The sequence below is a fragment of the Rattus rattus genome, chromosome 3 (assembly GCF_011064425.1).
Source record: "Rattus rattus isolate New Zealand chromosome 3, Rrattus_CSIRO_v1, whole genome shotgun sequence".
Lineage (NCBI taxonomy): Eukaryota > Metazoa > Chordata > Mammalia > Rodentia > Muridae > Rattus > Rattus rattus.
The window spans coordinates 60784352-60811354 of NC_046156.1; the positions used below are offsets into that span (position 1 = coordinate 60784352).

The window sequence follows — 27003 nt, forward strand, 5'->3', positions numbered from 1 at the left end:
CCAGCCACATCCCAAGAACTTTTATTCCGTAAAATTCCCCCAGCTAAACTACTCAAGTGACTTTAAGACATACTAAGTTGTCTATAATATACAAAGTGGCATATACTCTGAAACCAAAAATACGTGCGAAAAAAATAATTTCTTGAGGCTGGAGGGATAGCTCAGTGGTTAAAGCACTTGCTGCTCTGACAGAGGATTCCGGTTCCATCACCCACATGGCAGCTCATTTCTAACTGTAACTCCATTCCAGGGGCCCCAATGCCCTCAGCTGACCTCTGATGGCCTCTGCACACATGTGGTGCACATACATACATACACTCAGGCATACACACATGCACATAAAATTTTTAAAAAATAAGTATTTTTAAGGAAGTTGTTGTTTTGAAACAGGGTGTTGTATGTGTAGTCCCAACTGGTCTAGAACTCGTTATGATGAGACAGTTGTCCTGATGGTGACAGGTGACAGGCAGGGGCCACTGTGCCCAACCAGTACACAGTATTTTACAGTCCTCATTATCATTGACAGAGGTGTTGGTATTATCCTGGAACTATTGTGAGTATGTTGTGGGCTTTAAAAAAATTAGTGAAGGCTGGAGGGATAAAGTCACAGTTGAGAGCATGTATTGGTTTTATAAGGGACCTGTCTTAGTCAGGGTTTCTATTCCTGCACAAACATCAGGACCAAGAAGCAAGTTGGTGAGGAAAGGGTTTATTCAGCTTACACTTCCACATTGCTGTTCATCAACAAAGAAAGTCAGGACTGGAACTCAAGCAGGTCAGGAAGCAGGAGCTGATGCAGAGGCCATGGAGGGATGTTACTTACTGGCTTGCTTCCCCTGGCTTGCTCAGCTTGCTCTCTTGTAGAACCCAAGACCACCAACCCGGGAACTGCACCACCCACAATATGCTGGGCCATTCCCCTTGATCACTAATTGAGAAAATGCCTTACAGCTGGGTATCATGGAGGCATTTCCTCAACTGAGGCTCCTTTCTCTGTGATAACTCCAGCTTGTGTCAAGTTGACACACAAAACCAGCCTGAGTTTGGTTTCTAGCATCCACATGAGGGGGCTCCAGGGGAGTCAGTGCTCTCTTCTGTCTCTTTGGGAACCACTCAACTCACACACAGATACACATTCAAAAAAAAAAATATCTTGTTTTTAAGTTAAGTAATAATGGTGAGTTTTTGGTTTGGTTTGGTTTGGTTTGAAACAAAGTCTAATCATATAGCCTAGGTTGGCCTGAAACTTGCAATCCTCCTGCCTCAACTTCCTGAGTGCTGTAATTACAGGTGGCTAATACTGGGTTTTTTGAGAACCATGATCTTTGATGTGGGATAGAAATGCTGATTCATGTTGATGAAGTTATGTAAAAACTCTGTAATTCTAAACCACTCCAGGGGACCTGGAGCCCCCTTCTGGTCTCCTCGGGCATTGCATGAAGATGCACACAGACATACATGCAGGTAAAACAAACACCCTTACACACTAAACAAATTAATTTAAATGCAAAGATGACTGTGTGTTCATGACATTTTGCCTTTTAAGTGTTCCTAATTTATTATGAAAATACCTAAAAGCAGGGAGCACGTAGTAGCGAACACTCCTAGTGTCCGGGTTGTGGAACACGAGTATGATTTCCAAGAAACCAGAATTCTTTGAAAAAATAACTTAGGGTTGGGGATTTAGCTCAGTGGTAGAGCGCTTGCCTAGGAAGCGCAAGGCCCTGGGTTCGATCCCCAGCTCCGAAAAAAAGAACCAAAAAAAAAAAAAAAGAAAAAATAACTTATTCCCATTTGGAGCCAGGAATTATCCAAAATAAATAAGGAAGCTTTAAAATGCTGTATCAGGCTGGGCCTTTATTCTCAGCACTTAGGAGGCAGAGAAAGATGGACCTCCATGAGTTTCAGGCCAACCTGGCCTACATAAGGAGTTCCAGGCTAGCCAAGGCTACATAGTGAGGTCCTGTCTCAAACCAAGTAAGCAAACTAAAAGAAAATAGTTGCCCCTTGCCAAAGACAGGACAAATTAGTTATCAAAACAGAAACTGAATATATTGGATTGACACACACCAAACATTTTAACTAAATTCACAATTATACTTAAAAGTTAAACATGACTGGCTATTATTGGAGAGAGCACGTCCATTTTGAGAACCACTGGCAAATGGAAAGAACCAAATAGTTAACTGTTTTTGATTTGTTTTAAAATTTTCATTCCTTTTATTTATATACTCGTCGGTGGAGGGAGTAGGTGTGTGTGTTACAGCGCAGGTGTGACACAGGACAATTTGTAGGACCTGGTTCTCCTTCCACTGTGTGAGTCCAGGGGATTCAACAAAGGTTGTCAGGCTTAGTGGCACTATGCCCGCCCAACCATCTCACCAGCCCCCTTTGTTTTCTGCATTTTCGAAGACAAAGTTTCAAAGGTTAGCTTCTGCAATGGCCGTTCCCAGTTGTCAACATGACTGTATCTGGAATGAACTACAATTGGAAGGCTTACCTGTGATTCTGATTTTGAGGCTGGGAGGCACAAGTTTTTGACCTGGATCTTGGCATGGAGATCTTGAGGCAAAGTGGCTATGAATCCCAGGAGACTAAGGCAAAGAGACTTCTGAGTTCAAGGTCACCTGGGACAAAGCAAGTCCCAGATCCAGGCGTGGTGGTCCACACCTTCTGCTGGAGACCTACATAAGGACACTGGAAGAAGGAAGATGCTCTTTTTCACCTGCCTGCCTTGTGGGACTGGGCAACAACTAGGTCCTTGGACTTCCATTCGAAGCTGCCATTGTTAGGGAGTTGGACTACAGACTGTAAGTTATCATAACAAATTCCCTAACTATAGAGACACCCATCAGTTCTGTGACTCTAGAGACCCTAATAGAGCTTCCAATCCAAAATGTAGCCTAGGATGATCCCCCTGCCTCCACCTCCCACCTGCTTGAGTTCCAGGTGTGAGCCACCATTCCTAGCTTTACCCTGACTTCTTTATGAAAACTATCCTAAAATGATGGGAAAGTTCTAGAAATATTCAGTAAATAAATGAAGATGTTGCACTGCATAGAGAGGTCCCATACTTGGGAGGCTGGTGAAGTCCACGCAGGCCTAGGCTACTTGGTCACTAGACACAGAAATAGATTTCAGCAAATCTAAGTATTTACTGTTAAAATACTATTTTGAGACCATATCTCAAAAATAAATAAATGAAACACGACAATCATAATACGGGCATTTTATAACTCCTAGTGAGTTAATGTATCTAGGCAAAAAACAATTCATCACTAAAGAGAGAAAAAAATATGTTCTTCTGATTGTAGTTAGGTATACAAGGCTATTTTGCCTTCCAAAAAAAAAAAACAACGAAAGCTGGGTTCATGGTGGTATGTAACATGATAATCATCGAGAGACAAGAGGGTCAGAAGTTCAAGGTCAGCCTGGGCTTCAGAGGAAAAACCCTGTTACAAACAAAAAGCAAACAATAAAACACTTCAATTCGGTCGGCTGTGTTGGTGCACACCGCTAACTTAATCCCACCCCTCCAGAGACAGAGGTAGATGGATCTCTGAGTTCCAGAACAGCCAAGACTATACTGAGAAACCCTGTCTTAAACAAACAAACCACAAACATTGCTTGTGGTGGTGATTAGGGTGAAACTTGACCCCATAGGCTTGTATATGTGGGTGTGTAATCTCCAGTTGGTAGTCTGTTTGGGAAGGATTAGGAGGTGTGGCATAGTTGTGGTTTTGTTGGAAGAAGCCCATCTCTGGGGTTTTGAGGTTTTAAATGCCTATGCCAGGGTCCGTGTTTGTCTCTGCTGCCTGCGGCTTAAGATATAGCAGTCTCAGTTACTTCTTCGGCACCAAGCCTGCCCGCCTGACAGAGAAGGACTCTTCCTCTAAACTGTAAGCCCCCAATTAGACGCTTTCTTGTATGAGTGGCCTTGGTCATGGTGTCTCTTCACAGCAATAGAACAGGAGTAAGACATTGTTTAAGAAGAACAGACCCAGAGCCTGGTGGCACACACCTTCAATTCCAGCACTTGAGAAACAGAGGCTGACGGATCTTTGAGTTCAAGGCCTGCCTGATCTACTGAGCAAGTTCCAGGGTCAGCCAGGACTATACTGAGAAACCTTATCTTGAAAAGCTAAAGAAGCAGTCAAAACTGTTTAGTTTTATGCTTTGTTTGGGTTTGAGACAGGGTCTGTCTATGTAGCCCTGGCTGGCTTCGGACTTAGAGAGTCAGCCTGTCTCTGCCTATTGATGAAAGTCATGTTCCATCATGCCTGGTTTATTGTTATACTATTCTTTTCCCATACAGGGCTTCTCTGTGTAGCCCAGGCTGTCCTTCTTTGAAGACCAGGCTGGCCTCAAACTCAGAGGCCTGCCTATCTCTGGCCTCCCAAGTGCTGGAATTAAAGGTGTGCACAAGCACTGCTGCATGTTAATGATTGTTTATGTGCATATTATAAGCACATCCATTAAAATAATAGGAAAACATAATTTTTAATTAAAAGAGTAAAGAAAGTAAAACAAAAAATTTTTAAAATTTAATATAAAAGACTGGGGGGAGGCATATGATCAAAATACAAAATATAAATTCACAAAAAAATAAAATTAAAATACCAGAAAGGAGAATGACAGAAAAGTGACAACTAAAATTTAAAGTATTATGATCTAAATCTTAAAAATGAGGTTTTGAAGAGGAGGACGAAAATCACACTGGCCATGGCCAGGAAAATGGTATCATCAGGAGATAGATTTTAGAGGTAAATGCTATAGGATTTACTATGTGTCTTAGGGTTTTACTGCTTTGAACAGACACCATGACCAATGCAAGTCTTCTTTTTCTTTCTTTTTTGTTTTTGGTTTTTTTTTTCTCGGAGCTGGGGACCGAACCCAGGGCCTTGCGCTTGCTAGGCAAGCGCTCTACCACTGAGCTAAATCCCCAACCCCGACCAATGCAAGTCTTATAAAGAACAATATTTAACTGGGGCTGGCTTACAGGTTCAAAGGTTCAGTCCATTATCATCAAGGTGGGAACATGGCATCGTCCAGGCGGGCATGGTGCAGGAGGAGCTGAGAGTTTTATCTTCATCTGAAGGCTGCTGGCAGAACACTCGCTTCCAGGCAGCTAGGGTCTTAAAGCCCACACCCACAGTGACACACCCAGTCCAACAAGGCCACACCTCCTAATAGTGCCACTCCCTGGGTCAAGCATATACACCATCACACCATGCTTAGACATTGTTTGTAAGATAATTTTTACTACTTTTTTAAAAAGGCAATAAAGAAGCTTCAGCTAGGAAAGACTACAGAATAATCATAGTGCCTGAGTTTAACCTGGAGAGTTTTTAGTGGGATCGAATACTCTGTGGGTGTTAGGGTAAGGCCACATTTGAAAGTACAGAAAGGCTCAGACAAGGTTAACTGAACACTTGTTAAGAAGATACATCGACTGTCAGTAACAGAAAGAAATCCTGATGGCCCAGGGAGGCAGTCCTGAGACACCCGAGCAGACCACCCTAAGAGTAAGCATAAAATAGAGGCTTCTGTTTGTAGACACCAGTGTCAGAGCCATGCTGAGTGGTCAGAATGAGTGTCTTCAAACCTTAAGCTGTAAGGTAGCTCACAGTCTTTGCTTCAGAGGAGCTCAGACTTGGGAGGCTTCATTGTAACTTTGTTATAAATATGAGTAGTGGCACACCCTATTCAAATCCAGATTTAGCTGGCCTAGAAGTCAACACTTTGTATCACTGTGGCTACAGTAGATTCTCTGGGGGCTGTGTTTAGGTAGAAATAAACAGGAAAGATACACAAGATTTAGACTCTGAGGTGGAGAGAACAGAGGAGGCAATCTCTGGATTACAGTGCTGGCTAAGTAGCAGAGAGACAGACAGACAGACAGACAGACAGACAGACACACAGAGAGAGAGACAGAGACAGAGACAGAGAGACAGAGACAGAGACAGAGAGACAGAGAGAGAGAGACAGAGACAGAGACAGAGGCAGAGAGACAGAGACAGAGACGAGGTCTTTAGCCTCCAGAATGTGTTTAGCCAGGAAGCTAAACAGAGTTCTGAGACCTGCCTACACTTTACATTCCTGAACCTTTCACTTCTTGCACAAGCAGAAGAGAACCCATCTGATACTTTATTTTGTGTCAAATGATTTTAAAAAAATACCAGCACTTAAGAGGTTGAAGGTAGGGGTTGGGGATTTAGCTCAGTGGTAGAGCGCTTGCCTAGCGCAAGGCCCTGGGTTCGGTCCCCAGCTCCAAAAAAAAAAAAAAAAAAAAAAAAGAAAAGGGAAAAAAAAAGAAAAGAAAAAAAAAAAAAAAAAAAAAAAAAAAAGGCTGAAGGTAGGAGGATCACTATGAGTTGGTAACCAGTTTGGGCAATGAAGTGACATACTGTCTCTAAATAAATATTTTTTAAAAAACCAAAACTTTTTTTAGGGGATGGGAGAGGTGGCTAAGAGGCCTTAAGAGGTCCTGCGTTCAATTCCCAGCATCCACATGGTGGCTCACAACCATCTGTAATGGAGTCTGACACTCTCTTCTGGCACACAGGTGTACATGCAGATAGAGCACTCATGGATAAAAATTTTAAAATGTTAAAAATTTTAAAGAAAAAGTGACATGGGAAAAATATACTCCTTTAAAGTTCATTTTGGGTCTGGAGAGACGGCTCAGCATTTAAGAGCACTGGCTGATCTTCCAGAAGACTTGGGTTCAATTCCCAGCACCCGCATGGTAGCTCACAACTGTGTGTGATTCCAGTTTCAGGGGATCTGACACCTTCACATAGACATACAAGCAGGTGAAACATCAAAGCACATAAAATAAAAATAAATATTAGACAACAACAGGTCCCACTGCGTAGCCTTGGCTGGCCCAGAACACACACCCATTCATTCAATCATTCCTACCCGCTCCCTCTCCTCCCTCCTCTCCCCTCCCCTCCTCCTCCTCTCCTCTCTCCCCTCCCCTCCTCCCCTCCCTCCTCCTCCCTCCCCTCCCCCTCCCCTCCCTCCCCTCCCTTCCCTCCCTCCCTCTCCCCTCACGTTTTTGAGACAGGGTTTCTCTGTGTTAGCCCTGGCTGTCCTGAAACTTGCTCTGTATACCAGGCTTGGCCTCCTGAGTGCTGGGATCAAAAGTATGTTACACCCAACCTAATTTTTTTTAATTAATTACTTATTCTTTTAGCCTCTGTGTGTGTGTGTGTGTGTGTGTGTGTGTGTGTGTGTGTGTGTGTGGAGGGACGGAGGGAGGGAGGGAGGGAGGGAGGGAGGGAGGGAGAGAGAGAGAGAGAGAGAGAGAGAGAGAGAGCGAGCTCGTGAGCAAGCAAACATATTTTAGAGGTCGGTTCCCTCCTTGTACTATGTGAAGCCAGAGGATCAGACTCAAGCTGTCCATCCGACTTACCCTGACCTGAAAGAACCTACACCCAGCCGAGCCATTCCACCGGCCCATGACACAGTGTTACAATGCTGTATATAGAATAACCAAGTCAGACTGACAGAATTTACCACAAGAAACTGATGCCCTTGGGTTGATAACTCAAGTCTTGGGTGATGTTGTTTCTTGTCCCCAAGCACTTACTGCAAATCATGTAGTGACTTTTTTTGGGGGGGGGGGGCTAGGTTTCTGCTTCAGCCACTGCTCTTACTTAGAGTCTTGTATTCTCATTAAATGTTAGACCAAATGGCTGCCGTGACGGTGCTTGTCTTTAATCCCAGAACTCAGGACACTGGCAGGCAGACTTCTGTGAGTTCGAGTTCGAGGCCAGCCTGATCTAGAGAGCACATTCCAGGCTTTACAGAGAAACTGTCTCAAAAACCAAACCAAACAAAAACAAGACAAAAGCCAAAAACAACACCCACAAAACAACAAAACAACAACAAAAACCAGACAAACAAAAAAACCCCCACACATTCACACAGAACCTTGTTTCACCTCAGCTTTGAATTGCGTTAATTATCCTAAATTAAACTCGAATCTCAGTACAACACAGGAACTTGTTCAGCTCATTGGCCTGGATGAAGTCTTCAAATACTGGCCAAGCACATGAAAGAAGCTGGAAATACGTAGCCATTAAGGCCCTCTAGGCTAGCGTGCTCTTGCCCATGTATGAGTTTCAGCGGAATGTAAGGTAGCAGTACAGTATCCCAGGGACACACGCCCTCTGGTCCTGAAATAGCAGCAGCCGGAAAGCCTGAGTGAGCACAGCAGCCAGCTGGGGAGCTTTGCAGGTGGGATCGATCGATCGATCCTCAGACCACACCCAAACCCCACACCCCACCCAGCATCTCTGGGGAGGACTCAGATTTGAGCATTAAAAGCCATCCCTGTGGCTGAGCCACTGGCCCAGAGGATTGTGCATGAACAACAACTGTCCTTCTCTCAGGCAGCACCCGTCCCATCAGAACCAGGTCTACCTACCATGCTCCCCAGTTCTGGTCCCGGCCTGCTCTGTGGAGTGCTGCAGCCTTCGAGGGTTGGGGCCATCTCTCCCACTCTCATGAGCCCAGGATCCAGTCTTTAAAAAGCAAACAAAACAAACAAACAAAAAAAAAAACCCAGACAGATGGACGAACAAAAACCCTTTTCTACTTTGCCAGGTATGGCTCATGACATTAATCCAAGCACTTGGGAGGCAGAAGTCAGTCAAATAGATCTCTGTGAGTTCAAGGCCAGCCTTGTGTACAAAGTGAGTTCCAGGACAACCTAGGGCTACATGGAGAAGCCCAGTCTTGAAAAGTAAAAAAGAAAGAAACCATTTTTAAAACAAGTTCTTGAGCACTGGCGTCTCTGTGTAGTTCAGGCTGGCCTCAAACACAAGATCTTGAGTCAAGCACAGTGGCTCATGCCTGTAATCCCAGCTCCTGGAGGTGGAGGCAGGAGGACCAGGAGCTAACGGTGATGACCTGGCCACATCGTCAGGTTATGGCCAGTCTGGGCCACACGAAACTCTGTCTCAAGCACAAAAAACAAACAAAACAAACACGAAAGCGAAACCAAACGAGCTAGCACATAAAACCAGCGCATTTGATACAGTGCAGATACCGTGCAGCCGTCCTAGAAAATGTCTAGCTCGATATTTTCACTACCCAAAAGGAAAGGAACCCATTGACCAGTCATTCCACAACCTCAGACAACTACCAGTTTCTGTCTCTACAAACTTATCTACTCTGTACACGTGAACTACAGGAAGTCATCCAGTATGTGACTTTGCAATCCCGCTTCTAGGTAGCCTTGGTTTGGTGAGATTTCTTTGTTTTGCTTGTAGTGTAGCTAGAGTCTAGGACCTATCTAGACCAAGGACTATGTGGAGCAGGCTGGCCTTGAACTCATAGACCTCTGCCTGCCTCTGCTTCTCAAGTGTTAGTGAAAGACCCCCGGAGTGGGGAGACCCTCACTCAAGTCTCGGGATGACGCAACCCCCCAAGAACTCACACAAGACCGTCCTTGTTGTAATTACATGAGGTTTATCGATAGCAACCAGTGCACTGGGGTCGAGACTCCTATCCCACGCAGGGGCAGTGGAGTTCGACCCCGAGAGGCTGGGAGAAGAGGTATTTAAAGGGAGAAACCACAACCTGAGGGGGCAGGGATGGCGTCATAGAATAACAGTGAAAAATCACAAGGAAGAACTCTCTGTCTCCCAAGATTGTTTCCTAGGAGAAGCTGTCTCTTACTTCTCAGATTGTTTAACTTCATGGTCCACTAGTTCTTAGGAGACGTTGTTTCCTGCTTCTCAAAATTGTTCTCTAAGATTTATGGTCAGCTAGTTTCTGGGAGAAAGCTGTTGAGCTGGCCAATGTAATTATCCATTCTATAGCCCTAGGAGAGGCTTCTTGGAACATACAATTCTGGGGCCTAACCTGTTTTCTTTTTCTGCTCTAAACTTTGTGTCTAGGGGGGCAACTTTAAAACTTTTATCTTTCATTAGGATTACAGGTAGCTGGTTTGAGGATTTTTGAACCGGCTTTGTCAAGTAGCCCCGGCTGCCCTTGAACTCCTGATGCCTTTCCTCTAGTACTCAGTGCTGGGATTTCAGGCATAAACCACCAAGTCCAGCATAAGGGCAAGGCTTTTGAGTTTCATCCAATTTGTAGCATGATTCAGTATTTCGTTCCTTTTTATGGGCAAGTGATGGTTTCATGTATCAGTAGAGACTGAAAGGTTACGTTCTGAAGTAGAATACATACAGTTCTCTCTCGCTTGAAGAGGGTTTTCTGTTTTCAATGTTAAAGACTGAATCCATGACTTCCATATGCTGGGCAATCCCTCTGCCTCTCATCTACAGCCGCATACCCTCTCGGGTTCCATTTGATCTCTTCATTTGCTGAAGAGCATCTGTGAACTGTTTCTACATTTATGGAGATCTAAAGGTAGGCATGTCCAACAGTGTCCCAGTGAGCATGCATAAACAAGTATTTATTTACTTGTTTATAGCTCTTTGAGGTTTATTCCCAGGCGTGGAATTGCTGAGTCAGCACGTTCTATATTTGCCTCATGGAGGAGCTGCCAAACTTTCCCACAGCAGCTCCACATCAAACACTCCCTATCTGGAGGCTCCAATGGTCTGGTTGCTTATCCTCAGTGGTGCTCTTCTCTTTCTGTTTAATTTATAGCCATCTACGCCATCTACATGGTGGTTTGAATGAAAATGGCCCCCATAGGCTCATAGAGAGTAGAGTGGCACTATTTCAAAGGATTAGGACATGTGACCTTGTTGGAGTGGGTGTGGCCTTGTTAGAGGAAGTGTGTCACTGGAGGTGGGCTTTGAGGTTTCAGACACTCAAACTAGGCCCAGTGGCTCACTCTCTCTCCCTGCTGCCTGCCAATCCGGATGTAGAGTTCCTGGCTCCTTCTCCAGCATCGTGTTTGCCTGCGTACTACCCTGTTTCCCACCATGATGATCATGGACTAAACCTCTGAAACTGTAAGCCGGCCCCAATCAAATGTCCTTTAAGAGTTGCCATGGTCATGTTGTCTCTTCACAGCAATGAAACCCAAAGATACCGTTCATGTTTTTGTTTTGTGGGTAGGCCAGGCTGGTCTGGTACTTAGTATGAAGTGGGCCCTGGCCTGCTCCTCCTGTCTCTGCATCCGGAGGGCTGGGATTACAGGTGTTTGCCACCACATCAAGATTTATGAAGCAGCAGGGATTGGAGTGTGTGCAAAGCAAGCACTCTACCATGAACAACTACTTCTCTAGCACTTGTTGAAGTCATTTTGTTTGTGTTTTGTTTTGCTCTGAGACAGGGTCTCTCTACATAGCCTTGGCCGTTCTATAGACCAGGCTGGCCCTGAATTCAGAGGTCTGACTGTATCTGCTTTCCCAAGTGCTGGGATCAAAGGCGTACACCACCACCGATAGGCTTGGTTTTTGTTTGTTTGTCTAATTTATTTTAAAAGTTACAGTACACTGTAGCTGTCTTCAAACACACCAGAAGAGGGCACTGGATCCTATCACTGATGGCTGTGAGGACAATGGTTGCTGGGAATTGAACTCTGGACAATTAGTCAGTGGTCTCAACCACTGAGCCATCTCTCCAGGCCCTTTGGTTTGTCTTTTGGTGTTTTGTTTCTTCTCTCTCTCTCTCTGTCTCTCTCTGTGTGTCTCTGTCTCTCTCTCTCTGTCTCTCTCTCTCTCTCTCTGAAACAGAATAGTTCACTATGCAGTCCTAACTGACCTAGAACTCACTATGGAGACCAGGGTAGCATTAAACTCCTAGAGATTCCCCCGTCTCCCAAGTTAGTGACTATCTTAATATATTAGAGTCCGGCACACCAGTGTGTACCTGGAGTTCCGGCTACTTTGGAGGCTGGGGTAGGGGAATCATAACCCTAGGAATCTGAAACGGTCTAGACAGCCAAGCCAGAGTCTGTCTTAAAAGCAGGCAGGGCCAGGGAGATGGTTCAGGAATAGAGCGTTTGCCTGGCATGTACAAACCCTGTTGAATCTTTAGCATTTCAAAGCAACAACAGTGCCTCAGACTCATGATTGTGCCATCTAGATGTTGCCTAAGGTATGATAAATGGTTTTTGGTTGAAACTTACACATTCGGAGGTATTATGCTTTAAGACTTTGAATCTTAAACTTCTTAACTTTCTGTTTCTGTTGGTGAAGAGAGAGGAGGGAGAGAAAGAGAAAGGGAGAGACGGAGAGGGAAAGGGGGGGGAGGGAGGGAGGAAGGGAGAGAGAGAGAGAGAGAGAGAGAGAACACATCTGCCCTGTCACACAGCCAGACAAACACAGGAGTCTAGGTCCCCTGTAGGCCTTTGTGAACAGCAATGATCTAAAAACCTGAGAAGATCTGAGAGGATCAGGGTTCAAAAGCTCAGTAACATCTTCAGTCGGCTGGGATCCTGGCAGCTCCTAACAGATCCACACACCAACCTTGATGCTATTTACAACTTTGAGACTTCAGGGGAACAGATCTGCAGATGGAATCTTTCACCTCAAAGTTCTCTTTTCTACTTGACAAAAGTTTCAAGCCACCGGTGCCTTGGCACACAGTCCCCAATCCCTCAGAGAGACTGACATCTTCATTGTTCTAATTAAAGGGCTACCTACCTACCTACCTATCTACCTACCTACCTACCTGGTTTTTCAAGACACAGTCTCTTCTGTATGGTCCTGGCCACCCTGAAACTAACTATGTAGTTCATGGTGGCCTTAAACTCAGAGATCCTCCTATATCTGTCTCCCAAGTCCTGGGGTTAAAGGCAAGCACCACTGCACCACCAATGCCTGCAACTGGCCTGAACCCATTTCCAGTAGCAGCTCCTTATCTCTCCCAGGTGGCCCATGGTGACCTGGGACACGAGTTGCTTTGTTATCACTGAATTTTGGTGAAACTCAAACGCTTTTAAGTTTTCTCTGGTGCCATCCAGTCGGGATGACCATCTTTTCTGAGGCCAGTTGAGGGCAGAAGTCTGGTCACCCACTGCAGCCTTTGAGTAAACCAGAGCTTTCTCCTGTGCTGTTGGTTGGGACACAGCCATTATTATCTGACGCTTTGTCTTATGAGGTTGCCTCTCTCCTGGTCCTTTGGTTGGACACAGTAGGCTTTTGTTCAATTCATATATTCATTCATATATAATTTACACATAAACCTGTGTAATCTAGGCTGGCCTTGAACTTCTGGCCTACTTCCCCAGATCTAGGATTAGGGGTATGTGGTGCCACATGCTGTTTAGGGATTTTTAATGCTTATTTATGTTTTGTTTTTGAAGACAGGGTCTTATGTGGTCAGGCTGGTTTTGAACTCCCTTTGAAATGACTTTGACCTACTACTCCTGCCTCCAAGCCTTTTTAGGCTCCAAATCTGCACTATGTGGGTGCCTAGGGAGCCCAGAAAAGTCCCCACTTCTGTCTGGCTTGCGTCCTTCTCCTCACCATTCAGTCTTCTCTTTATACCTAATGTCCAGGGATTTTACTCATATTAGGAGGAGTTAGAGAAATGCCTGGCTTAATCTTACTTTGTGTACTTGTGTACACTCAGATGTAGTAATGTTTTTTTCTTTCACCAGATGGGGGCAGTGTAAATAAATTTCTTTTTATCGCTGCTCTGTATTCAGGCCCTATTTGTACATGTTTGACAAAACAAAAATGAAACCTCTTATCCTATCCACTCTTAGATTGGTGGAGGAGTCAGAACCCTGCTCTGGTGCTTTAATGTTGAGACAGATGGTTAGAAAATGTGAAGAAAATGAAGGGCCTTTTCTACCAAAGAGAGAAATAAGGCAACACTTCCTAAAAACAGTCAAAAAACATGAGGAAATGGTTTGACAGAAATTCGAGTTCCTCCAGGGTCAGCCCTTGTTGAAACAAAAATATGCGCTCTAGGTTGCACCGGTTGCTCTGTTTATCAACTGCACTTTAAATTAGCCAATGGGCTAAGTTGGAGAGGCACAGGAATCCCTTTGTGTTAGGGAAAAAACCTAGGAGGATCCTCGCTGCCAGTGTTTGCCTGCTTGATTTGTTTGTCGTTGGTCCGCTCCTTCTACGAAAGGAAAACTATTTGCCTTGACGATACTTTGAACTGTGGTCATTTTCATGGGACCCCAGAGCCATTTTCTAACAAGTGGCAGGTTCCCATCCCAGAGCACAAACGCTTTCCTAGGTTCTCCTGTGTTGTCCTAAACCTCCAGCAGGTGGCAGAATAGTCGACGAAAAGGCACTGACGACCAAAAGGAGGCAGGCTGAACTCATTCCCCTTCATTTTTGAAGAGCAGCATATGCTGTTTTTTTATTTTAAAATTTTTCATATAGTTCGATCATCTTTACCCTCCAAAGGCTTATGTTTCTTTTGAATTTATGATTTCTTGCGTTGTTTGACTTTTCTTGAGGGTACTGAACATGCGTCTGTTCACTTCGGATAAGGATGGGGGATAAACCAGAGAAGTAATTCCACCCAAGACTATTTTGCTGCCCCAGAGTTTGAGTTACTTACAGGAACTCGGGTTTCTTGGCATAACTGAAAAGTCTTAGCCTGGGTGATTTAGCCACTGGAGTCCCCTGTACAATTTGCAGACAGTGCCACAAAGTGTCTTCTCCCTGGTTATTGCTTACTAAGTATATAACCGCTGGAAATGATCTTGTGAGTTTTTTGAGCCTCTCCCTTTCTCTTTAGCAGGAAATGTTGCAATCCAAAGAAAATAGCTGCAAGTCCGGAGAAATAGGTTTGCTTCCTTTCACCTATTCCAACATATTGCCCTGAGGGTTTTGATACTGTCACAGATATCAGTTCAGTGAAAACATCTGGAGTTAAAGAGCTAGAGAGCTAGAAGGTTACTACTTAACATTTTAGCATACTCTTCAAAAACAAATCAAAGCAACCAGAAAGATACCTGGTCTCTAAACATCCCCATATCCTCCTACCTTTCCCCCCTTAGTCCCTGTTATACACACAAGGTTAATGACTCCGTTTTTTAATTGCTTCTTTATAATTCATTATCAAAAGTGCAGTTTATTCACTGTAGGTAGGGGTTTGACGATAAGCCAAAGAATAATTCCATCCAAGTATAGGTAGGTACTTTCTATTCTATTAGAACTGATGTGTGCATTTAATCTCTTCATGGTTAGTTCACACACATGCCCTCCTCCCCCAACAACAAACAAGGACCAATAGCGGCTTTTGATTGCTTACATTTTGTTTTAAACAATTTCAAACCTACAGCAAAAATGAACAAAGGGTATAGCAAACGTTCTGTCCGTTGTCTTGTTGCCAACATTTTGCTGTTTGTTTTCTCTCTGTGTCTGTCTCTGTCTTCCTCACGTTCAGTGCTATACCTTGATTGGGGGTTGGAGGGGCAGGAATAGGACTTTACAAGGTTCCTTTATATGGGAATCCACACCAATTTTCTTTCTTCAAACTCTTTCATAATTCCCCCACCCCAACTCCCCCTTTTTTTTTAAAGCTGGGAGACGCCCTAGGGAGTTAAACTGAGGTTCAACCAGTCTCGGCGCAACCTGTTTATGGCAGGAGTTTCAGCTAGCGCTGCTCTACCCTGTGGCTACCACGGGCCTAGGTCATTTTTAGCGTTCCTTCCACGATGCTTATTATATCCTCTAAGAAAAATGCTTGGGTCTTTTGCCAAAGCCCCTGTTAGTTCCGGCGATTTGACTTTCTATAGATGAGCTGTCTGCAGAGGTTTGTCTCTGGTCTTGAGAGTGTGATCCTGTATATGGAATTCTTTCCAGGGCTTAAGGGCTAGGCTTGAGAACTCTATCGCTTGTTTTTTATTTAAAAGAGGCCTGTTGGAAAAGTAGTTTCGATACAAAGAAAGTCTTACGTATAATTTTAAACTTCAACAGACGAAAGAGGAAATGGAATCGCACACTTGGAGTCATATGAGCTTAATGGGAGGTAGTAGCCAGCTTCCCTGGTGGTCTAGTGGTTAGGATTCGGCGCTCTCACCGCCGCGGCCCGGGTTCGATTCCCGGTCAGGGAAACACTGTTTTTGTCTCAACTTTCTAGAGAAATAAAAAAAATCATTTGAAATATGGAAATGGAGAGTGCGATCGTTTCTACATTTGTGGTAAAGGACGTCAGGGAAAAAAGAAAAAAAAAAAGAAACTATCAGAATTTTCTTTAAACTTGGCAATCAATACAGGACGAATCTTAGATTGTCAACTCTCTTCTATCTTATAAGTTTTTTCCCTCTCTTCTGTTCTGATTTTTCTTCAATATGAACAAGTTTGCAAGATAAAAACAAAAATCAAAACAACAAAACTTCTTGTCGAGCCTTCATAAGAAAATCAAGCAAACGGCTTCTTAACCTGCGTTGGTGGTATAGTGGTGAGCATAGCTGCCTTCCAAGCAGTTGACCCGGGTTCGATTCCCGGCCAACGCATAGGGTTATATTTTTGTGTACTTGGTTCAGAGATCCGAAGATCCCTGACCCCTGTGATCAAACCCTGCCGTACTTCCTCTCAAGCGTTTGGATCTGCTTGGTACAACGAATGGCGTCACAGACGTATACGATTATCCTTTTGGAATTGTTTAGGGAAGTATCTAAAATGGAGGGTGATTCTCCTCTGAGACTGCCTTCGGGTCGGGAGGTATCGCTTTGTGAGTGGAGCCAGGAAACACCGCTCTGGAGAAAGGCTCTTTCATCAGCTCTGCTCCCTTTTCTGGTTGCACCATTCTGGTAACAAAACCTTTGATTCCAGAACAGAGGGTGGAGACGTAAATAGGAATGTCGTTTGGGAATGTCTAAAGAATGGCTTGTTTCTTTGGAGAGAAACTACATAGGTGGGCCGGTGCGGCGGGCGGCCGTTTCTCATCCCAAGTCAGGGAAATCCGGGAAGCGAGGAATTGATGCTCGCGATAGTATCGCGGAAGCATCAGGGGGTTACAGAGCCAGAGTCGACATTGCGGCCATATAAATTACACTAAATCAACGCTAGAAAGCTAGTCTCATTCAAAGGCCAATAAATTGAGGCCGCAACCCGCTGCTTGCCCGGTGGCTCGCCGTGATCGTATAGTGGTTAGTACTCTGCGTTGTGGCCGCAGCAACCTCGGTTCGAATCCGAGTCACGGCATTTGGTAGTACCGTCCCACTGCAGCTTTTTTTATTAAGTGAAGCAAAATTCTGATTTTTGCCTTTGCGGTAAAACTGAGTCACCTAAATAATTCCACGCGACTTCTCCAAGGCGAGGATCCTAAACTCTTGGCAAGAGCCAGATCTGCAAAGGAGGCTCTTCTCGCCTTCCCTATCGCAAGGGGGAGGGGGTAGTCCGGCACCTCCCTATCGATCGGACGAGAACCAAACACTTGTGGAGCACAGCGCCTGTCTCTGCAGCAAATGCTATACCTGAGTGTGTCTGTCGATTCCTCGACAGGTGGCCTTGTTACTCGGGCGTCACAAACTTGGTGTTAAAAACAAACTTCTGCCGAAGAAGAGTATCTATTTTCCCAGTAAGGGTCCCTCACACCCTGTGCCATCATCACTGAGGTCTAGATCGAAAAAGGCACCAGCATCGTAAAAGAACCAACTTCCAGGAATACAAGTCTCCGCGCACCAGTTCCGCACTATCCAGTTGCCACAAGGACTGTCCTCCACGTCCGCGCGCTAGGTCGGCTGATCCTCAGTGCCACGCGCCCTAGAAACCCAGCTCTCGGGGTAATTCTATTCAGAAAGAGCTGGAGGAAGCAGAGACCCGCCTGTCTTTGTGCATGAAGAGTTATCTGACAAAGGGCACTAAATCATAGATTCTGGAACGTTGCTAATACCGAATAAAAACAAATGGAACGCTTACGCCATTATACACACATACTATAAACACCTAGGAAGAGCCAGGTCTACAGAGCCCGGCTAGCTCAGTCGGTAGAGCATGAGACTCTTAATCTCAGGGTCGTGGGTTCGAGCCCCACGTTGGGCGCTTTCCTTTTACTATTTTTTTTTTTAAACCCTACCCTTTACAGTTTTGATTCTCTCAGTTGGGAACAGAATCATGAGCATCTAAATTTTTATTTACACCACTGTTGTTTTAAATTTCAGTAAACTGGTCTTAGGAGGTGAAGGCACAAGGTAATCAGCCTGGGTTAAATGAATCCTTGAGTGAAAAAAAATAACAAAATAAAAATCCCTCCAACAATACAATAACCATTAATAATGATAACAATGAAAAAACAAACCTGTAAATGACTCCAAAACTTTACCCCATTTACGCCAAACTCTGGATTTACAAATAGTCCAGCCAGGGGTTTCAGAGTCGTGGGGGACCTGGGTCCCTGTTCCATGCCAACCGTCCTATAGCTTTCCCCCATCCCTTCACATCATCCAGAACTCTGCTGTAAGAAGGCCCTTAGCTGGACACAACTTGTTCTTTGATGCTTGGGAAATTAAGTTATTCATTCATATATATAAAATTAAGTGAAACTTTCAAGAACGAGGACTACTTAAAATAGGCAATTATTTCTATCAAAAGATTGATGGCCTTTGTAAGAAAACACATCTTAGTACATACACAAGCACATTAGGAATGATATCCAAGCAATTCAAATTCTTACAACGAAAGGGCCCACTGCAGGCTCTGAGTAATAGGTAAAACTAAGAAATTTAACTTCAAAAGAGTAGGGGCAAACAAGAGTGTGTGGACTTCTGTGAAGGGAGATGAGTGAACAAATAATGAAGGATCGGAACAGCATCTGTCTTTCCATGATGTTGACGCATTTAGCCTGTAACCAAGTCTGCCCTCAGGCCGTGTTGGTTTCTGGGTTCACTGGAACCAAATAGCATCCTTAGAAAAACCGTAGCAGGCCAGCACATTATAAATGGAGTTACTTTGTGCACTGGAGATCAAATCCAGGACTTTCGAGTTCATTATGTAAACTGCTCTCTCATTCAGCTAAGTCCTCAACCCCACCAAACCCTTTTTACTTTTTATTGGAGACAAAAGTCCCACCTATTTGCCCAGGCTGGACCGGAACTCATTTTGCAGCCCAGTCTAGCCCTAGAGATACGGTGCTTCTGTGTCAGCCTCCTATGTTGGAAATCTTTATCTAGAGGGTGAGAGGAATGAGCAAAGCTAAAAAAAAATAATAGGTTAAGAAGTTAAAATCGCTATTAAATTGTGACTAGGACGGTGCTCTATTTCTGCTCAGATATGTGTGTGTGTGTGTGCGCGCGCGTGTGTGTGTGTGTGTGTGAGAGAGAGAGAGAGAGACAGAGACAGAGACAGAGAGACAGACAGAGACAGAGAGACAGAGACGTTGGGACCTACCTTGGTGTTTCCCTTCCCCCTCGCTGAGCCTTTTAAAAAGCCTGCTATAGCAGTAAGTTTTTTACACCCTTGGGAGCTGCTCTTAGCCCCTGATTTGGGGCTGGGATTTTCCATGGCACCCTTCCTCCCTACCTAGCCTGTTTAAGAAGTTGTTTATGCCCCTGATTGGGCCCGGGACTTTCTACCACACAGACCTTTCCTGTTTTCCTGGTTGGGGATTTTCACCTGCCTTGTTGTTTTCCACGGCTTTTGCCTCCGGTATATAAGGAGATCTCAGTAAAGCCGTGGTGGCACTCGCTGGAAACGGGTGACCCGTGTACGTGTTTTTCTTTTTAATCCACAGGCCCTCGCCGACTCGGGGTAACAGGTTAGCTATGCAGGCGTAGCTGACACAGAGAAGCAGAGACAGAGAGACAGAGACAGAACTATGCACGTGCGTATGTGCATTCTTAGAGAGGGTCTTGATACGTCTCCCTAAGATCCTCTGATCTCAGCCTCCCAACTACAGATTTTTCACCTCTCTTCCCCTTGGAGACAGGGTCTCTCTCTGTAGAGCAGGCTGCCCTTGAACTCACAGAGACCTGCCCCCCTCTGCCTTCTGAGTGCTGGGATTACAGGGATGCGATACTATGCCCAGCAAATTTCTTGATTTGAAGGGGATAGCTCAGCCTGAGGTGTTTTAATCAGATCACCTCTACCCTGGCAGCAGTCAATGACACTCTGCTGTTTTGTTTTCAACAACTAGGGAGAAATGTAACATGCCAGAAGGTTGTCAGGCCTGGTAGTGCAGGTTTATAATCCCAGCTACCTCCAGAAGCAGAGGTGCAAGGGCCACAAGTCAAGGTCTTACAATTTAGAATGGCAGGCTTGGCCATTCACAAAACTCCGTCTCAAAATTAAGAGTGGACAATACCCCCACCACCCCCCCCAAAAAAAAATAAAAGGAAAGAAAGAAAAGAGTCTAAAGTAGGTGAATAAATTTAATCCCACCTCTCCTCCTTTAAAAGAGAGGAGAAAGGGAATGAAGCTGAGATATTGATCCTGCAACTGAAAAGAACTACTATTGTGGCTAATATTTAATCAACATTCATGTACTCCAATGTTTCAGAGCGTTTTTCATCAAATGTGGGGTGACATTTGCAAAGGAAGTTTTCCTACTAACCTTTTTCTACAGTTGGGAAATTGGGTAATTTCTTCAAAGTCATATTCTGAGGGAAATCGGAGAGGGCTGGATGGGGGACCAGCATGCAATAACGTCATTACATGTGTGAAGCAGAGAAATAGATATTTCGAGGTTCTGGAGTAAATTCTGAGACCCCAAACATGGACTATAGAAAAGCTTTTATAGTAGCAGGTTAGAAGCTTTCGTGGAGTCTGTGTCTTCCCGGTATTATTTAAGGTCGCTTAAGATTCTTCAAAGATCATATTGTGTTTTAAATGGCCAGAGAAGAGAATTTTAACTAGGCAAAAGGCACCGTCCCTGGGTGGGCTCGAACCACCAACCTTTCGGTTAACAGCCGAACGCGCTAACCGATTGCGCCACAGAGACATGCAGGGTAAGGGCTGTAAATCCTTTTGCTAGTCTTAGAATATATTTTTGACTTCCGGTCTTTTTAGCTATTTCCCGCTTTTGTGGTTTATCCAACTCGCAGTATTCTAGAAACTGAATCCCGACACTGAGAACAGTAGCGGTCTTCAGCAAATTTGCATATTAATCCTGTGGAACTCGGCTCGTGCCCCAGACCTCCTCCCAACACGGAGTTCCAGTTTCTCAGTCTCAACAGTCGCCTGCCCTCTACTAGTCACCACCGCCGCTCACTTGCCCACTCAGGTCGCGTCCCCGCCGCTTGCCCTGCGGCTTCACCTTTCCCAGAGCACGCGGAGCACCTAGGACACAGCCGCACATGCACTCGGAGAGAAAGATTCCACCATATGGCTTCAAAAGAAAAAAATGTCCTAGAGGCTTAGTCCTACAAGGACTACAGAATGAGAAAAAGCAAACCTGTTTTTTGAAGGAGTGTTTTCTACCTTTCTGAGTTGTTAGAATCTGGCAAGGGTCCTCACTTGGGAACTCCATGTGCACTAAAACCAAACCCATTTCCCCGCCTCTCAAGGTCAAGTGGCCTAGTCCTTGGGTCTCCTCCAGTGGCTTGTGTGAACTACGGGGTGTTGAAAACAAAAAGCCTCGCCTATTATCCAGGCTCATAATCCACAGACTCTGGTGGGCTGAGGCAAGAGGGTCACAAACCCAAGTCTAGCCTGGACTACACTCACCTTGTACAATTTAGTAACAACTCACCACAAAAATCAAAGGTTAAAAAGGATTGCAGACAGCTCAATGGAAGAGCGCCCACAACCTAATCAAGGACGCAATTAAACCTCGGAACTGGGCCACTCCACAGGAGCAAGCACGGTCAGTTTTAAAGTTCCGGGCAGAGATAACGGAAAGGTGAAGAAGCCTTGTCAGTTTTAAGGGGAGCAGATACTGCAGGGGAGAGAAGTGTGCAAGTCAAACCAGCCTGGAACTGGATGTTACAGGTGTGTGGTAATGGGGACATAGGAGCCTGGGAAGTGCGGGGACTTCGATGAGAGTTTATATACGGAACTAAATGCCCGGCTGTTGGAAGTGTTGGTTGTAAGTACAGATAAGGGGAGTTTTTTTTGTTTTGTTTTGTTTTGCTTGTTTGGTTTAGGTGTTTGACACAGGCCTGCAGATAAGGAATGTCCTTACAGACACCGGTAGTATAGATTCTATCGAAAGTACTGAGAGAAATAATAGTAGAAGGATGGCAGAATTGGGCTATCTCGGGAAAATACGATGCTTAGTATAGGACGTTGGTGAACATCGATGTCAGGAAGAAGAGGGATGTGAGAACACTGGGGACAGAGGCAGCCACATCTGACATGAAATTTCAACCTCGAGATTTGAAACTAGGGTAGCATGGCTCCTAAAAAACATCCTCAAAACCTCCTTGCCGCTTTACCACTGCAAAGAAAGTCCACTGTGTATTTGTTTAAAACCAGAGGAGAGATCATGTAACAGGCATAAGACCGGCCCGAATGTCCTCATGATCTGCTGGCCAACCCATAATGTTGTCTTACATCTGCCTCCAAATAGCCCTCTTGGAGCAAAGCGGATCACAAGGGTGGCGACCCATGCCTTGAATCTCAGCACAGAGGCAGGTGGCTCTCTGTGAGTTTGAGGCTGTCCTGGTCTACAAATCCAGGTCAAGGCCAGTCAGGGCTATTGCCTAGAGAAACCCTGTCTCAAAAATCAAAACCCAAAAGCCAAAGACAACAATAACAAAAACGAAAACAATGAATCACCCAAAATGACCAGAATAAAACCCTTCTGAGCCCCAAGGCCCTGGGTTCGGTCCCCAGCTCCGAAAAAAAGAATTTAAAAAAAAAAAAAACAAAAAACAAAAAAACCAAAAAACAAAAAAAAACCCTTCTGAGCTTCAATCCCAGCCCTGGGGTGCAGAGGCAGGTGGATGGACCACAGAGGGTTCTAGGCCATCTTGAACTACTTTGTGTGCAACAAAAAACTAAACAATAAAACCTTTTTTTATCACATTTGCCTCTATCTTCAGTGCATATACCTGCAAATATCCACCTTCACCAACACTGTTTTCTAAACCTGGGATTTTCTTCCTCTCATACATTGCTTTCACCCCACATCACTTCAACAGCCTGTTCTTAAAAGACAGGTCATAAACAGATTGAATTTAAAAACTCAGTAGGAACCAGAGATGGTTACCTGATTAAGATGTAACACCTGTAAGATCCGCTCTGAGGATCTGACCAGACTACTGATCTCCGAGAACACCCAAACCTCCTACTCAGAGACACAACAGAATTTAAAATATCTTTAAAACATTAAAAAACTTAACAGAAAATATAAAAGAGACCTTAAGGAACCGTCCATACTGCCACCACTTGAAAGTACGTTATAGATTATAATGTGTTAAAATAACCGTCATCTTTTGCAGTTGAAACCAATCAGGAAAGGCATACACGTGGCAAGGTTTTTCTCCGTAGCGCCTCACGTTGAGAAATGGCCTTCCTTAGCAGGTGGCCATTGTCGCGGTCATTTTTGATTGGTATCTCCACAGAGAGAGAAGGAAGACCGGAGGAAAATAGTATCCCAAAGAACGCAAGGCAAGTTCAGTTGGTTTGTGGAGAAAGAAGCCGAGGAGGCCAGTCACCCTCCAGGATGAGCGTTATTTGGAGGGAGAATCCCGAGCCCACGGGTGCCGTGAGCCTTGATCCGGGAGAGCAATAATTCGGGGCGTTAGGAGAGAACCAGCTTCAAGTGAAGGAGCTGGAGAGGAAGCTGAAACACCAGGGACAAAGGGAAGGCGACTCTTTTGTGTGTGTGTGGGGGGGGGGACGGTATTTCCTGCCCCAGCCCCCACGATCTGTGCTCCGAGTTGGAGGAGCTATCAGTTCACTTGTCTCAGGGGACAAAGAAACTACAGGTTGGGGGCCCTGGCCTGACTCCCTGGCAAAGCAAAGTCCTGGCTGAGCTTTCAAGTTAAGAAAGACTGGTGTGGGTGGGCTTTGCTTGCCTTCAGTCCTCACAGCCAACAGGCCCAACTAACACAGAGAAAGGTCCAGAGGATAGCTTCAGGGTTTACACTCTAAGGCTAGAGAAGAAGGTAGCAGGAGAGTGCGCAACAGCATGAAGGGGTGGCAAGATACAAGAAGCGAGGAGGTTAGTTCTTCTCTTCTATAACAGAAATACCAGGGGAGAGCGCGAACGCAGTCCCCCACTACCACAAATTATGCAGTCGAGTTTCCCGCATTTGGGGAAATCGCAGGGGTCAGCACATCCGGAGTGCAATGGATAAGCCTCGCCCTGGGAAAACCACCTTCGTGATCATGGTATCTCCCCTGCCAGGTAAGTATGCTTTCCTACCGCACAGCCCCGACTCACGGCCGCCGACACTCCACTCTTAACGCACGGTCATTTCTTGCACCGCCCGATCGCGGCCTCCCCGGACATATAAGTCGTCCTGGCGCCCGCTCGCACCTGGGGACCCGCCCTCCCTCCCACGCCGCGCGCGAAATCCCTCGCTTTCCGCGGCGGGTGCGGACCCGACAGCCCCTGCGCGACCCTTATCTGCATAGACCACGCCCACACACTGACATCAAGGATGACGTCCCAGTCATTCCGGCTTCCCTTCTACTACACCTCCCCGGCCAACCAGCGCGCCGGCCACCTGGGACCAGGCGAGGTCACCCTGTCCTGCCCTATTCTGCGCCTCACCTGTGTAGAATTATTTTATTAGTACACCGGCGTTGTTCTTTTCTAATAGTTGTTACCCAAGACACCTGTCCATTTTGCAGATTTATATTTTTCTTCTAAGAGTGCAGGGCATGCTAATAGCAACCATGACATAATCGTTGTGACCCAGAGCCTAACCTAGCCCTAAAAGCTGCTTCTAAGTCGGGGTTGTCTCCTTTTATTATAGGAATGGAGGGCAATCGTTGACATATTTTTAAAACGTATCTTAATAGAGGTACTTAAATTAAACGCTATAACATTTCTTTTAGCCCACCACCCACCAGACATAATGGAATGGAAAGGTTAATAGGGTAAAAGAGGATGTGGACCTCTTCTTTTAGAAATCGTTTGGGAGGGGCAATTTCAATCTTCCTTGTCGGGATAGAAGTTTAGTTTACACGAATCTGCAGCGGCAGCTTGATCCACGTGCAAGCACGGTTTATGAATCAGCAGCCGCAGCTCTAACCAGAAGTAACCGCAAATTTCTTACTCGGTCCGAGTCCAGGTAAGCCACGAAAAGCCACCGGAACACCACGCCAAGTATTTTGGGATGACTTCTCCCCATGAAGTCATGACAAATGTTCCATTTCCTGTGATACACCACTTTTTTTTTTCTTTTTCTTAAACACAGCAATTCTCAGTTCCTACGTTCCGAAAACAGTTACAAAGATGTTAGGACAGAGAGGTGGGCAATGAGGGACTATTTAAGGATTTAAGATAATTCAAGCTGATTTGTGTCTAGAGGACCTTGAATACGCAAACTCCCCGCAGTCAAGACAGTTCAACAAGCCAAAGGGGCGAAGGGGAGGGGCGTGGCGTGTCCCCTGGGATGGAGCGTGGTCTGTACAGAAAAGGGCAGGACAGGGTGACCTCGCCTGGTCCCAGGTGGCCGGCGCGCTGGTTGGCCGGGGAGGTGTAGTAGAAGGGAAGCCGGAATGACTGGGACGTCATCCTTGATGTCAGTGTGTGGGCGTGGTCTATGCAGATAAGGGTCGCGCAGGGGCTGTCGGGTCCGCACCCGCCGCGGAAAGCGAGGGATTTCGCGCGCGGCGTGGGAGGGAGGGCGGGTCCCCAGGTGCGAGCGGAGCGCCAGGACGACTTATATGTCCGGGGGGAGGCCGCGATCGGGCGGTGCGAAATGACCGTGCGTTAAGAGTGGAGTGTCGGCGGCCGTGAGTCGGGGCTGTGCGGTAGGAAAGCATACTTACCTGGCAGGGGAGATACCATGATCACGAAGGTGGTTTTCCCAGGGCGAGGCTTATCCATTGCACTCCGGATGTGCTGACCCCTGCGATTTCCCCAAATGCGGGAAACTCGACTGCATAATTTGTGGTAGTGGGGGACTGCGTTCGCGCTCTCCCCTGGTATTTCTGTTATAGAAGAGAAGAACTAACCTCCTCGCTTCTTGTATCTTGCCACCCCTTCATGCTGTTGCGCACTCTCCTGCTACCTTCTTCTCTAGCCTTAGAGTGTAAACCCTGAAGCTATCCTCTGGACCTTTCTCTGTGTTAGTTGGGCCTGTTGGCTGTGAGGACTGAAGGCAAGCAAAGCCCACCCACACCAGTCTTTCTTAACTTGAAAGCTCAGCCGGGACTTTGCTTTTGCCAGGAGTCAGGCCAGGGCCCCCCAACCTGTAGTTTCTTTGTCCCCTGAGACAAGTGAACTGATAGCTCCTCCAACTCGGAGCACAGATCGTGGGGGCTGGGGCAGGAAATACCGTCCCCCCCCACACACACACACAAAAGAGTCGCCTTCCCTTTGTCCCTGGTGTTTCAGCTTCCTCTCCAGCTCCTTCACTTGAAGCTGGTTCTCTCCTAACGCCCCGAATTATTGCTCTCCCGGATCAAGGCTCACGGCACCCGTGGGCTCGGGATTCTCCCTCCAAATAACGCTCATCCTGGAGGGTGACTGGCTTCCTCGGCTTCTTTCTCCACAAACCAACTGAACTTGCCTTGCGTTCTTTGGGATACTATTTTCCTCCGGTCTTCCTTCTCTCTCTGTGGAGATACCAATCAAAAATGACCGCGACAATGGCCACCTGCTAAGGAAGGCCATTTCTCAACGTGAGGCGCTACGGAGAAAAACCTTGCCACGTGTATGCCTTTCCTGATTGGCGTCAACTGCACTCGATACATGCCTATACTTCTACAAAAGACGACGGTTATTTTAACACACATAATCTATAATGTACTTTTAAGTGATGGGAGTATGGACGGTTCCTTATCGTCTCTTTTTTGTATAAGGTGCATTTAATGAGGCCAGTATACAATGAGCTTATAATGAAGATATTTGTGACAAGCTTTCACCTGTTTTTCTTGCTTGGTTTTGAGCAAATTCAGTTAATATTTCTTAGTGTGGTATGGAGACACAGGGATTTTGGACTTTTTTTTTTCAGGGGCTAGGCTCTCTTTGCCTGGTAAGACAAACTTGGGGGATCTGGTCTGATTTCTGGGAGACAGGCAGAGGCAGCCA

General features: G+C 45.7%; 7 non-coding genes across 7 annotated transcripts; 5 read left to right on the forward strand and 2 right to left on the reverse strand.

The window, feature by feature from the left end:
• Positions 1 to 15892: 15892 nt before the first annotated feature.
• Trnae-cuc lies at positions 15893 to 15964 on the forward strand. The gene has a single exon. It is a non-coding gene; the product is annotated as a tRNA-Glu (tRNA).
• Positions 15965 to 16294: 330 nt separating this feature from the next.
• Trnag-ucc lies at positions 16295 to 16366 on the forward strand. Its single transcript has one exon. It is a non-coding gene; the product is annotated as a tRNA-Gly (tRNA).
• A 619-nt stretch (positions 16367 to 16985) lies between these two features.
• Trnah-gug lies at positions 16986 to 17057 on the forward strand. The gene has a single exon. It is a non-coding gene; the product is annotated as a tRNA-His (tRNA).
• A 767-nt stretch (positions 17058 to 17824) lies between these two features.
• Positions 17825 to 17897, forward strand: Trnak-cuu. The gene has a single exon. It is a non-coding gene; the product is annotated as a tRNA-Lys (tRNA).
• A 2819-nt stretch (positions 17898 to 20716) lies between these two features.
• Positions 20717 to 20790, reverse strand: Trnan-guu. The gene has a single exon. It is a non-coding gene; the product is annotated as a tRNA-Asn (tRNA).
• A 3198-nt stretch (positions 20791 to 23988) lies between these two features.
• Positions 23989 to 24152, reverse strand: LOC116897645. Its single transcript, XR_004387621.1, has one exon. It is a non-coding gene; the product is annotated as a U1 spliceosomal RNA (small nuclear RNA).
• Positions 24153 to 25731: 1579 nt separating this feature from the next.
• Positions 25732 to 25895, forward strand: LOC116897656. Its single transcript, XR_004387622.1, has one exon. It is a non-coding gene; the product is annotated as a U1 spliceosomal RNA (small nuclear RNA).
• Positions 25896 to 27003: the final 1108 nt, after the last annotated feature.